Raw genomic sequence first — 14,572 nt, forward strand, 5'->3', positions numbered from 1 at the left:
TCCTGGTGCCGTGACTCGGATCCAGAACACAGGCTGAGGAAGGAGGACCGCAGGCTACCCCCCCCCCCCGAACCCTGAGGCGCCAAACTTGAGAGGTAAGAGACCTAATTCAAAATCTCTATTGGGGTTTCGGAGGAGGACTGCCTGTAGGCTCCCAACTTGGCCGTGGTAACTGGATCTGAACCTTGTTAAAACAGGTCAGTCTGAACCTTACTGCCGGCTAAAATTTTCTGTCTGGTAAAGGATCCCATTTTGTGTCTGGTAACGTACGTTTTAGGGAGAAACTGTTTGAGGCACCTTCATCCAACAGCACATCGGGCTTGTAGTTAATTAACTAAGGCGGTGTGGGGTAGGAGGTCTGGCTGACTGAATAAATGTGCATGTGTGTGTGTATTTAGAAATATGAGCCACTGACCAGGACTGAGACTACGGTTGGGCTCAGCCGCCCCAATTCTGCCTGACAGGGCAGTTTTGAAAGCAAGGGGGCCCAACTGGAACCTCGTGACCCAGTGGACAGGGCTTATTGAATGAATGTGTGTGTGTATTTAGAAATATGAGCCACTGACCAGGACTGAGACTACGGTTGGGTTCAGCCGCCCCAATTCTGCCTGACAGGGCAGTTTTGAAAGCAAGGGGACCCAACTGGAACCTCATGACCCAGTGGACAGGGCGTCTGAGTGATTTTGTCTTTTCCAAACCCCTCGTCCCAGTAGCTTCTGCCGAAAGCAGGAGTGAAAGGATCCCTCTAGTGTTTCCCTCCCCATTTCCATTTTATGAGCCGGTGTCGGGTCAGAAGCCTTTTGTCTGGGCAATGAAAAACTGCGGGGCAAGGCACTGAGCGGCCCGGACATCCTAAATAAGCCTCTCCTACGTCTCCCTGTGTGACTGAAAATGGGAACAAGTCAGTCTAAACAGGTTCCTGTCCCCCCTAAGGGGACTCCGGCGTACTTTATGTACACACACTATTCTCCCGAGACTTGCAAGTACCTGGATAAGTGGAACTGGTATACTAGGGATGATCCTGTGAAACATTTTCCACAGGAAGGAACATTTGATCAGGATAAAATAGTGCACTTGAGAGGGGCGTTAGAGTCCTGTGGATCCAAAACACCACAAAACCAGTGGGACGCATTCTTTTATTGGTATGATGAAATGTCCAAAAGGCGGACAGAATCTCAAACTAGGAGCCTAAAAGACTCTCAAGAAAAATTAAAACAGCAGTTAAAAGCTGTTCGGGAGAAATTGGCTGCTCCCCCAAATTACACGCTGGCCACCGCTCCAATGTATCCAGCATTGCCCGGGGCGCCCCCACCACCGGAGCCAGCAGAGGATATCCTTGACCTTTGTTCGAACCCCGCTCTCCTGGGACTCCCACATCAGCAACAACCGGTTCAACATCAGGCTGCAGCCCAGGCTAGTGACCCATTAGCTGAAGCTCCTTCAGTAAATCCATCCACGGAGCTTAATAGTCCGGACTCATCCACCATATCTGCCACTCAATCATCACCAGTGTGGCAATTTACTCCTGGGTCACAACCCACCACAGGTGTATTTAGAAGAATGGGAATAGGCATGGAAAGATCTCCCATCAATCTGAGATCCCGAACTGCACAAGTTTACCCCCTAAGACAAATGCCAGGCATTGGCAACGATGGACAAAATATAGTAACTGTGCATGCACCCTGGACTCCAGGTGATCTCTACAATTTAACTCAAAAGTTCCCAAAAATCAGGGAAGACCCAGAAAAATTTCAGGAAGAATTGCAGACTGTTATAAATTGTTATAATCCAACATGGGCTGACATTAATCAGCTCATGCGATCCATTTTGCCCAAGGAGACTATGCTACGTCTGTACGCTGCCTGTACTTGGCCAGATCAAAACCCAGGGATTGGCCAAGACTTTATTGACAAGAGAAATGCTTTGGTTCAGGCAGTTCAAACAATTTGCCCAAAAAAGGCAGACTGGACCAAAATAAATACCTGTAAACAAAACAAAAATGAACACCCCAGTGACTATTTAGAACGCCTCAAACAGGCATTTGAACGATACTCAGGAATGGATAACCCAGTCGGAAATGCTAAACAAGCAATAGTGGCAGCATTCGTCCAGGGACTTAACCCTAAAATTGCTGAGAAAATTCAAACAGTAATTATTGGCTGGGAAACTAAAGATTTGACCGAAGTCCTTGCTGCGGCTAACCATTTTCATAACAAATTGGAATGGTCTAAAGACAGTGCCGAGTTTAAGTTAATGGCCTTACAGATTTCTCAGTTGCAGGGTCCAGGTAGAGGAAGGGGACGAGGACGGGGAAGGGGAGGCCAGGGTAGATTCAGGGGAAGAGATAGATCCTTGAGCCCACAAAACCCAGGCTATGGGAACCAATGTCATTATTGCAAGCAAGAAGGACATTGGAAATCAGAATGCCCCAACCGCCCCGGCCAAGGACCCAGACCCCAGCCCCCACCTCCACTTCCTGTCAATTTTCCCAGTGTTGAATAGGACAGCCTGAGGGACAGTGACATCATTGCTCCTTTGCTTGCTACTGACCAATCTGGTCCGTTTGTTGATTGCCTTATTTCTGGTAAACCTGTCTCCTGTCTGGTCGACACCGGAGCGTCCCGCTCCACACTAAAGGCTGCTGAGTTTCCTTTTCTACCTTATTCTCCTGAAACTGTAAATGCTGTCGGTATAGGCGGACAACCTATCCCACATCCCGTCTCTGAACCTGTCTCCATCTCTATTGGCCCTTTGTCTGAAAATCATGCCTTTCTTCTTAGCCCCTGTGCACCTGTCAACCTTCTTGGTAAGGACTTGCTGTGTAAACTGGGATGCGTGATTTATTGTAGCCCAGATGGTGTTTACCTTGAGGTACCGGAACATAGGGAAACCGAGCTTGTGGCTTTGCTAACCCAGGAGTACTCTGATTCTGACACTTCCTTCTTGCAAGAGGAACTGTTGGCACGAGTACCTCCACAGCTGTGGTCCACCCATGCGAATGAAGTGGGGCACATGCTGAGTGCTGAACCAGTGCGTATCATCCTGAACCCTGCCAAGCCACTTCCTCGTGTCCCACAGTACCCCATCTCAAAGGAAGCTGAGGAAGGGATCAAGCCTGTCGTTTCCTCACTCCTTGAGCAAGGGATTATTGTCCCAATACGCTCCCCTTGCAACACACCTATCCTACCTGTCAAAAAACCTGGTAAAGATACGTATCGCTTTGTGCAAGATCTTCGAGCTGTAAATGCCGCTGTGTTACCCGCTTTCCCCGTGGTCCCTAACCCTGCCACTATTCTTTCCTGTATCCCTTCAGATGCTACATATTTCACAGTAGTGGATCTTTGTTCTGCTTTTTTCTCTATCCCCGTTCATAAGGATAGCCAGTATCTGCATTTACTTATCAGGGATTTCAATATACCTGGACAAGACTCCCTCAGGGATATACAGAGTCCCCAACCCTGTTTTCCCAGATCCTAAAAAAAGATTTGGATCCTATCACGTTCAAAGGGGGGTCCACCCTTGTTCAGTACGTTGATGATCTATTGTTAGCCTCGCCCACTTTAGAGGCCTGTGAGCAAGATACTTTGACACTCCTCACAGCTTTAGCTCAGAAAGGCCACAAGGCCTCAAAATCTAAATTGCAGCTCTGCAAGTCTAAGGTACATTATTTAGGGCATGATATCTCAGCAGGAGAATGACACCTTTCCCCTAGTAGAGTTGAAGCTATCCTCAACATTCCCAAACCTATGACTAGAAAACAGATGAGGGGATTCTTAGGTGCAACGGGTTATTGTAGACAGTGGATCCTGGGTTATGCTGCTTTCGCAAAACCCTTGCAAGCATTCACTCATGATACCACCCCGGAACCCCTCCCTTGGACTCCTGAAGCCGAACAAGCATTTGTGGTCCTTAAGCAAGCCCTCACTCTTGCTCCTGCTCTTGGACTTCCTAATTATAAGAAACCCTTTACCTTGTTTTGTCATGAACGGGAAGGAATCGCTTTAGGAGTACTCACTCAGCTGCATGGTGAAAAGCATCGCCCAATTGCATATTACAGCTCTGCCCTTGATCCCGTAGCTGCGGGACTTCCTCCTTGCCTCCGTTCAGTTGCAGCTGCTGCCTTGTTGGTTGAAAAGGCAGATTCTCTAGTTTTGGGACACTCTTTAACCGTTGCAGTTCCACATGCTGTGATGGCCCTTCTGCTCAAGGGCAAAACTCAGCACATTTCCAATTCCCGTCTTACTAAATATGAGAAACTTCTACTGTCAGCTGCAAATGTAACCTTAAATCGCTGTTCAATTCTGAATCCTGCGTCACTTCTGCCTATTGCCTCTGATGGTGAGCCTCATGATTGCCTGTCTATCACAACTCAATTGTTAACCCCTCGAACTGACCTCAAGTACATTCCTATCCCGAACTCTGACCTTGTTTTGTTTGTTGATGGTTCCTGTCTTAGAAATGATGCAGGCAAATTAGTTGCGGGATATGCAGTATGCACTCAGTATGCTGTTTTGGAAGCCTATTCTTTACCCCAAGCTCGTTCTGCTCAAGTTGCTGAACTCATTGCTTTAACACGTGCTTGCATTCTTGCAAAAAATCAAACCACAACCATTTATACTGACTCTAAGTATGCTTTTGGTGTTGTTCATGATTTTGGACAAATCTGGAAACAAAGAGGGTTCCTCACTTCATCAGGGACCCAAATCAGTCATGGTTGTTATGTAAAAGCGCTCTTAGAAGCTGTTCAATTGCCTCTTGCTATTGCTATTGTTAAATGTAAAGCTCATGAGAAACCGTTTGATGATGTCACACGAGGAAATGATCTGGCAGACCGTTCTGCCAGAAATGCGGCCCTTTCTGGCCCACAGGCTCCTAACTCTGTTTTTGTTTGTTTTTCAGCAGACCAGTCTCCTTTGGCTAGCCTTTCAAGTCTGGCCCTTCTTCAAAATCAGGCCCCCCCCAAAAAAATAAATGACTGGCTGCGTGCAGGATGTTCACTGCACCCCGACTCTCTCTGGCGCTCCCCGGACGGCCGCCTGGTGGCGCCTAGAGAGCTTTTGCCACATCTTGCTCGTTTAACCCACTCTGTGGCCCATACGAGCAAAGGAGGAATGATTGCTACAGTACAAAGAAATTGGTTTGCCCCAAATTTTCCTTCCATGGCACAACAGTACTGTAGCTCCTGTCCCATATGCTTAGCTCACAACATTGGGCAACGGGTAAAAACGACACCCGCAGCCCATCCCCCTCCATGGGGACCGTTTGTAAATCTGCAAATTGATTTTGTGCAGCTACCTAAGTGCTGTTCTTATGAATACATTCTTGTTATTATTGATGTGTTCTCTGGATGGGTGGAAACCTACCCATGCGTACGTGCTGATTCCATCACTGTAGCAAAGAAATTGCTCAAAGAATTCATCCCTAGATTTGGATTGCCTCTCACAATAGATAGTGACCGTGGCACCCATTTCACAGGACAGATAGTAAAAAACATCTGCCAAGCACTCAACATACAGCAACACCTACACTGTAGTTATCATCCACAGTCAAGTGGTGCTGTAGAACGTAAAAACTCTGATTTAAAAACGCGCATTTCGAAGATTTGTGCTGAAACAGGCCTCAAATGGCCTGATGCACTGCCCATTGCTCTTATGCACATTAGAAACACTGTTAACAGAAAACATGGCCTAACCCCTTATGAAATACTCATGGCACGACCCATGAGGATGCCAGCTACACCACCTGTTGCCCCTCACCAAACAGACCTACAATTAACTGATGAAACTGTACTAAATTATTGCAAGGCATTAATGAAGTATGCCAGGTCTGTTCATTCACAGGTCCAAGAAGCCTTACCTCAACCACCGGATGTTCCCTGTCACAACCTCGAACCAGGGGATTGGATCTACGTAAAGGTCTATCAACGGAAAAACGCACTTCAACCCAGATGGAAAGGACCTTTCCAGGTACTTCTAACCACTAATTCTGCTGTTCGTTGCCAAGGTCACCAAACGTGGATTCACGCCTCGCACTGCAAGAAGGTATCACCTCCATTGGACCCCGAAGCAGCTGTATTCCAACCAAGGTTGGGATCTTTCCCTGAGGCCAAGGACAAAGACCCTCAGGACCTCACTCAGGCAAGTGAGGAGCATCAGGGTGCAAGTGCTAGTAACCTCTCCCCTGCACCCAACACCTCAGCCCAGCCGGATTCATCAGTTGAAGAACGAAGATATCATCTTCGGCCTCGAAGAAAGTGAATGCTCCCATTCGGAAGATCACCACCGCGATCAAGACCAAGAGCCAACATTATCAGTCCTTTAGGTAACTTGAGCCCAGAGGACGAAGAAAGACTTTGGCTGCCATCCTGGGTTTGGCTGGTAGTGTTCTTTTTCTTACTGGTGCTGGTTATGTTTGTTGTTAAGATTCTTTGTCCCTCCTGTATCTAAAAATGGCACTGAAATCCTTATATATCACACTTGGGTATCTCAGTATCACCCAAGGGGGGTGGGAGAAAAATTTGTATTTGCAGATCTCCCATGCGGTGGCTCAAGCTGGAAATAAAAGTGACTGCTGGATATGCTCTCACAGCCCAGCACACCTACACCAAGGAATCCCAATGATCGGAGTACCAATATCCCTCCAGCAATGGGGAACAATAAACGGCGGCTTCGTTAGACACTACTCGTTAGCTGCCCATCGGTCCGCTCCTAAAGAATGGAGGGCCGCCCCTGCTAACTGGATAATCTCCCCAAGAGTAGAGGCGCCTTTCTGTTACAGATCCAACAACACCGGAGCTTATAATAAAGCCACACCTGTAGGACACTACCCTCATTGCCTAACTACTCTAGATTATAGCCCTAGTAGCACCAGTGGAATCCTGTTGGGTAACGTACCCTCTCTCAATTGTACAGGATTCATGGTCTACAACTTTTCTAAGGAACCTCATGTTGCTCTCATTGCAAACAGATCAGAATTTTACATTCACTCCAATTTTACTTCTTGTAATATATCTCGGTCCAGCAGAATAACAGCTGAACGTGGACCGTCCTATACGATGCATATCAATCGAAAGTGCCGGATAGGGCACAACAACTGCCGAGATTTGAGTACCCTTTCTGCCCCAGGCCTTTACTGGCTCTGCGGAAACAGGGCTCATAAAATCTTGCCCTGGAATTGGGTGGGGGCATGCACTCTTGGACGTGTTATCCCTGGTTTCGAAATGCATAGTGCAATATATCTGGAACAAGTAAAAAATTTCAACCATCACATGAAAAGGGCGGTTAACCCCTTAGCTACCAGAAACACAGGGTTCCATCGATTTGTGAGAACCTTCATACCGTGGCTTGGAGTAAGAGAATTGGAACTAGCCATAATTAACATTTCAGCCACAATGGAAGCTATGGGAAATGCCACTGCGGATGCAATTCAGGCTCTGCAAAAAGAGATCTCCCAGATCTCACAAGTAACTATACAACACCGCATAGCCCTAGATTACCTATTGGTATCCCAGGGAGGAGTATGTGCCTTAGTAAACTCCACCTGTTGTGTCTATGTCAATCAGGACATGCGAATCGAAACTGACATTCGCAAAATCCGAAATCAGTTAAGGGTCCTACATCAAGTGGCCTCAGAAAATACTGACTGGGGTCTAGAAGAAATGTGGTCTTGGCTAACCTCCTGGCTCCCAGATTTCGGGGCCCTTGGCAAGAAAATCCTGTATGGAATATTGTTTGTCTTGATAGTTCTGATAATGTTCTATGTCTTAATGCAACTGATCCTCTGCTGCGTGAAAGCCAGCAGGGGAAGCTTTAGCAAGGCAAGAAAACCCACAGCAGAGTCTAGAATAATGGTGTTACAAAAGTGTGAGCAGATTGAAAGAAAACATGAAAGGCTGCATGATGAAATAGAGGGGCTCATGAGAATGGAAATTTAAGGCTAAAGTGAGACTAAATAGTCTCAAAGGGGGGGGCTGTGGAATCAGAAAAAATATATGCCTTAAACTTTGATTATTTTAGTTATAAGATGACATAACCGCTTTGTGTAGAATTGCTGGCTCGGTACAGTAGAACAGATAAGGGCAAGTGTTTGTTCTTTGTAACTCTTCTGCAAATGCTTCGCTCACCGCGGCCTTGAAGGTAGAAAAAAAAAAAAGTATGTACAAAGTAGATTTCCAGGTGCAAGGAGGTTTGTGAACTAACCCTATCTCCCCCATAATTCCCATCCTGATAACAGCAAAGAAATAATGAAGTAATATTATAGCCGCTTTTCATGCTAATTTCACTATATGATCACGTGAGTTGTAAGCGACTGTTAAAAAGTATATAAGCCTCCTGATTTTGCTCTTGGGGGGGAACCCCTTCCAAGTGCTTGGGAAATCCATGTCACTTTGGAACTCCCCCTACAGCTGTAGTTTCTTTTGAATAAAAGCTTCTGCTGACCTGACCCAAAAGTACTCTGTGTGTGTTTCCACGACAATATCTACAGGAACATGATTACAACTCAAAATACAGACCCAAAGATATTACTGAGCTTATACACTTCATCCTCATACACAACAATTTAACTTTTAATAATCAACACTTCCTCCAGATGATGAGAACAGCTAAGGGGCACTAAAATGGCCCCAAAGTATGCCAACCTTTTTATGAGCCACCTGGAAGAAGACTTCCTCAAGAACTGCCCCATCAAACCCTTGCTGTACTTAAGATACATCGATGACATCTTCATCATTTGGACTGAAAACCTGCAATCTCTGATTGAGTTCCATCAGAAATTCAACAATCGCCATCCCTCCATCCGACTTTCTTTAGAATACTTCAGCACCGACATCTCCTTTTTAGACACAATGATCAGTATCCAGAAGGGGAAAATAGAGACCACAGTATGCGAGAGACCCACAGACCAACATACATATCTGCACAGAACCAGCAATCATCCTAAACACACCAAAAAAGCTGTGATATACAGCCAAGCCCTCAGATACCACTGCATTTGTACTGAAGAGAACACCCGGGATCGCCACCTCACCAATCTTAAAAAGGCTTTCACCCAGCAAGGACACTCCTCCAGAGAGGTAGATCGCACATTTGAAAGAGCCACCTGGATACCACGTGAAGAACTGCTGCAGTACAGCCCCAAACCCCAACCCACAGGCATCCGAGACCGGGCTTCTATAACAAATCAAGGGTAAGACTAAGCATCGTACCAGTCCTTGCCTGGGCACATGGGAAGATGTTGGAGCTCCCTGAGGATGCCCCGGTCAGGCTCAGCATGTGCCAAGGTCTCTGGGATCTCAACACTTTGGGATATTTCAGGGCAGTGAGATGTGGACTCACCTGGCAGGGTGGTGAGAAGAAAGAGCAGCTTCCCCCCCCCCACCCCAGGACTGTACGGTGCTGGTCTGCAGGGGTGGTGGGGGCCCAAAGCCCTGGACACCCCCTGCCAGCCCCAGCCTTGGCGGGGCCAGAAGATGACAGCAGTTGTCAGGGAAGCTGCAGGGGCTGGGCCGTGGGAGAAGGAGCTGGGGCTAGAGGTGGCCCAGAAGGGCTGGTGTGGTCTGAGCTGAGGCTGGAGCGTCAGGGTTGGGGTTGGACTGCTTGTGGGGAGCACGGGGTTGTCCGTGGGATACGGGTCTCTCCCCACAGCCTCCAGGAGCCCCCCTCACCTGCCCCAACCTGGCTCTGGGGCACCTGGCACTGGGCACCACGGGCCCTGACTCTACTCTTGCTGCCAGCCCCAGCCCTGCCCCAAGCACTTGTGGGGGAGCAGGGCCAGGACGAGCAGGGCCCTGACTACGGCTGTCATGGTGCTGCAGGAGGGGAGCCCAGAGCGGAGGAGGAAAGGTCAGCTCCTGGGGCCGTGGTCCCCAGCACCCCAGGGCAGGTCCTTGAGCAGGAGTGAATTGGGATTTGCATAGAGGTAGTGTGCCAGGGGAGGCCGGGACAGATGAGAGGGCATGTGCACTCCTCTGTCCCTGGCCAGGCCTCCCCGTCTCTGCTGGGCAAGTTCTTTAGGCTTCACCATCACACCCCTTTGGATGCGAGCATTGTTTGCGGTGTATGATATGTACCTTCAAGGGGCCAATAGCGGGACCACCCAGTCTCTCCCTGTGATGCCCTGCAGGTGCGGTTTGTGGTGGTGGGGAGTTGTAGTTCTCCCTGCACGATGTGAGCATGTGAGTTGATGAATCCTGTTCCTAATCAAGATAAAGCTCTCTACCACTCCACCGGTCTCTGCTGAATGGTGACTGGAGGATGGGGCCCCAAAGGCGCGGAGGTCTGAGCGAGTCCCCCGTCCCTGGGATCCGGTGGCATACAGCAAACACTGTACAGTGTCACAAGTGACCCGTCTCTCGGTCGAGTCACCGGCATCCTGATTAAGGGGGTTGCAGCGTTCATTCCAAGAAAAAAATGGAGCATTTCAAACTTCCACCAGCATCCTCCTTCACTGGAAATCTTGGGCAGATTGGAGGAGATGGGAACAGAGCCTTCGATTACACCTTGCAGTCACAAAGGCTGCGGAAGAGGCAGAGGATTATAAAATTGCAGTCATGCTTCACTGCACTGGGGATAAAGCCCTAGAAGTTGACACCAACATGCAAGGGGTGTTTGCAGACCCTAATAACAAAACCCTTCCTGAGGTGCTTGTAGAATTCAAATAGTACTGCAAACCCAGGAAAAACCCTGTCTTTGAAAGGTAGCAGTCCTGGAAACTTAGCTACAATGTGAGGCTGCAGGCATAGCTGATTTTGTAAGGGAGCTCAGAAGCAGAGCACAGCATTGTGAATTTGCACTCGCTGAGGATGTTATGCTGCAGGACAAAATTGTCTTCAGCATAACTGCCTGCAACCTGAAAGAAAGGCTTCAGCTAAATCCCTCCCTCACCCTAGCGCAGCCTGTGGATAACTGCAGAACAAAGGCTCTCACAAGTGCTCAGGCCCGAGTTATGTCTGCAGAAGCAACCGTGCATACAGGGATCAAAAGCCAAGCTGCCAGAGCACTTTGCAAAAGCAAAGCAAGCCATCAGCGAAGCTTGCTCCACAGCTGAGCAATGAAGCTAACAAAGGCAGAGCCTGCAGAAGGTGTGGAAGCACACACAAGTCTCGGTGCTGCTCAGCTTTTGGCAAAACTTGTTACAATTGCTCGGGAGTGAACCTCTTTGCAAAAATGTGCAAATCAAAGGCAGAGGGTCCAAAATCTGGAAAAGGAGCCAGTGCCCTATATATGGTCCCAATGGCTGCAAGGCGGCTTTCACAGACCTTTCCTAGCCAGAATGCCTGGTATAGCACAGTCGTGATTGCTGGCTTGCCAGTTGCTTTGAAGTGAGATCCTAGAGCAGAAGCAAACATTATCCCAGCAGTTGTAGCAAAGCCTTTGCAAGGGAAAGTGCGGAAGACTCCAGCTCATGTTCCATTGGTTGCATTCGGCAGTGCACGCATCCAACCAAAAAGTGCAATCCTTGCACACTGAGAGATCTCTCAGTCCTGATCCTCAAGGGGAACTTACACAACACTTCCCAGAGACCAGGCTATGAGCTCCATTTCGTCAACCTGCTGGATACTGGAGATCAGGGACTAAACAAAGACATTGGATTTTTGATACATTATAATCTGCCTGGCAACTGACTCCCCCGCCCAGCCCAGCCCCTGGCTTCTTTACTTTTCATCCCATCCAGGAAGAGCACACACCAACTGCTGTAGCTTCCTTAGCCTGACGAAGGGTTTTTGAACCCGAAAGCTTGCTTAATAACTATTCTCGAACCATTTGGGTTGGTCTAATAAGAGATATCAAATTCACCCAAGGAACCTTGTCTGCCTATATCCTTAGACCAACGGGGCTACAACCTAAACGCCCTAAAGCTGATTCTTTAACTCTTCTCACCTTCTTGCCCTAAAAGGCCATAAGGCAGCTAAAGAAAAGCTACAACTTTGTCTCCCTCGTGTCCACTATTTGGGTCATGATATTTCTGCTATGCCTCTATAGTCAAGCCACTGCAAAACCTGACTCTTGTTAATACCTCTGAGCCTTTGCCCTGGACTTCAAAAGCTGAAGCTGCTTTTGCCTCTATTAAACAAGCTCTGTCGCAAGCTCCTGCCCTAGGCCTTCCTCATTAAACTAAACCATTTATTCTTTTTTATCATGAAAAAGACGGATTTGCACTTGCTGTGCACATGGAGACAAGCACCGTCCCGTTGCTTATTATAGCTCTGCTCGACCCAGTTGCAGCCGGACTTCCTCCATGTCTTCGTACTGTAGCTGCTATTACTGTTGAACTGTCCTGTACCCTTGTATTAGGTTCTCCCCTTACTGTTGCTGTCCCACATGCTGTAGCAGCCCTTTTACTGAAAACTAAAACTCAACACCTTTCAAATGCTAGATTGACTAAGTATGACATTTTGCTTCTTTCTGCTGGAAATATTACTTTCACTAGACGCCCTGTTTTAAACCCTGCCTCCCTGTTGCCTACTCCTTTAGATGGTGAAGCCCACGATTGTATTGTTGTTACTGCCCACCTAACAATGCCCCGCACTGATCTAAAGGACACCCCCTTGCAAAACCCAAATCTAGTATTTTATGTTGATGGGTCACATCAAAGAAACTCAAAAGGTTCTCCTGTTGCAGGATATGCAGTATGTTCCCAATGTGATGTTATAGAAAGCCATCACTTGCCCAATGTGTATTCAGCTCAAGTTGCTGAGATTGTGGCCCTTGCCAGGGCTTGCACCCTAGCCTCTGGTACCTCTGTTAATATTGACACCGATTCTCGCTATGCCTTTGGTATTGTACATGATAATGGTCAACTTTGGAAGCAACGAGGCTTCCTCATGTCAAGAAGTGCCAAAATTAGTAATGGGCCATATGTAAATGCCTTGTTAAATGCTTTACAGTTACCTTCTGCTGTTGCTATTATTAAATGCCAAGCTCACCACAAACCTTATGATAATGTTACATGTAAAAATGCTCTGGCAGACTCCACTGCCAAAGCTGTGGCTATTTCCACTCCTCAGGCTACACCTGTGTTTCTGTCTATCTCAATTAACCAGTCTCCAATGGCAAGTCTTAATGACGTTGCCCTCCTCCAAGATCAGGCTCCAGAACCAGAAAAATATACGTGGAGACTGGCTGGGTGTTTGTTACACCCTGACCATTTGTGGTGCTGCCCAGACGGCCGCCTGGTTGCCCCAACAGTCCTTTTTCCCTCTCTTGCTTGCATACACCAGGGCATGGCACACGTGAGCAAAGGGGGGATGATAGAAGCTGTTAAGCTTGATTGGTTTGCTCCAACTTGTTCATCTGTGGCTCAGCAATACTGTTATACCTGCCCTATTTGTCAAGCCCATAATGTGGGAAAACCTGTAAAAACAAAAAAAGGCAGCACATCCCCCACCTTGGGGGCCGTTTGTAAATTTACAAATAGATTTTATTCAAATGCAGCAATGTTGTTCTTATGAATATGGTCCTGTTATTGTATGTAAGTTCTCTGGATGGGTAGAAAACTACCTACGTGCAAAAGCTGATACCATCAGTGTGAGCAAAAAGTTGCTCAGAGACTTTATTCCAAGGTTTGGTATTCCTTTATCCATAAACTCTGATACAGGAACTCATTTTACTGGGCAGTGTCTCTAGTGGGTTATGGAACAGAGAAAATCCCACACAATTTACTGATTCGTTTTGATGCACTGGCTGGGGGAGTAGTTAGTTGATTGCACATTTTCACAATGATTACACACAATTCATACAACACAGTTTTATTTTAGAATTCTTTGCTACGCATGTAACACTGCTTAGCTTTAAGAAATACCACAGACATTAAGAACACAATAATTACATATATCAGAAACAATGCTCCGAATGTACTTCCTTCCCAAACAATGCTATAAGAATAGTGTGGAATAAGAAAAAATATATGCCTTAAACTTTGATTATTTTAGTTATAAAATGACATAACCGCTTTGTGGAGAATTGCTGGCTCTGTACAGTAGAACAGATAAGAGAAAGTGTTTGTTCTTTGTAACTCCTCTGCAACTGCTTCGCTCACCGCGGCCTTAAAGACAGCAAAAAAGTATGTACAAATCTGATTTCCAGGTGCAAGAAGGAGGTTTGTGAACTAACCTCGCCTCCCCCATAAGTTCCCATCCTGATTACAGCAAAGAAATAATGAAGTAATATTATAGCCGCTTTTCATGCTAATTTCACTATATGATCATGTGAGTTGTAAGCAACTGTTAAAAAGTATATAAGCCTCCTGATTTTGCTCTTGGGGGGGGGACCCCTTCCAAGTGCTTGGGAAATCCATGTCACTTTGGAATCCCCCCTACAGCTGTAGTTTCTTTTGAATAAAAGCTTCTGCTGACCTGACCCAAAAGTATGCTGCGTGTTTCCATGACAATAGTATTACAAAAACAACTACAATTACAACTAAAAGTTAAATTTGAATCAATACTATTATTTTCATAATATACTTACAATCCTAGAATTCCGAGAAGCCAAATACCTAAATATGCTTTCATTCCTCAGTAGTACAATTTAATGGGTTGGCCTCAGTAGTACGGTTCAATGGGCTCACCTCAGCA

Source organism: Alligator mississippiensis, chromosome 14, assembly GCF_030867095.1.
Source record: "Alligator mississippiensis isolate rAllMis1 chromosome 14, rAllMis1, whole genome shotgun sequence".
In the NCBI taxonomy this organism is placed as follows: Eukaryota; Metazoa; Chordata; order Crocodylia; family Alligatoridae; genus Alligator; species Alligator mississippiensis.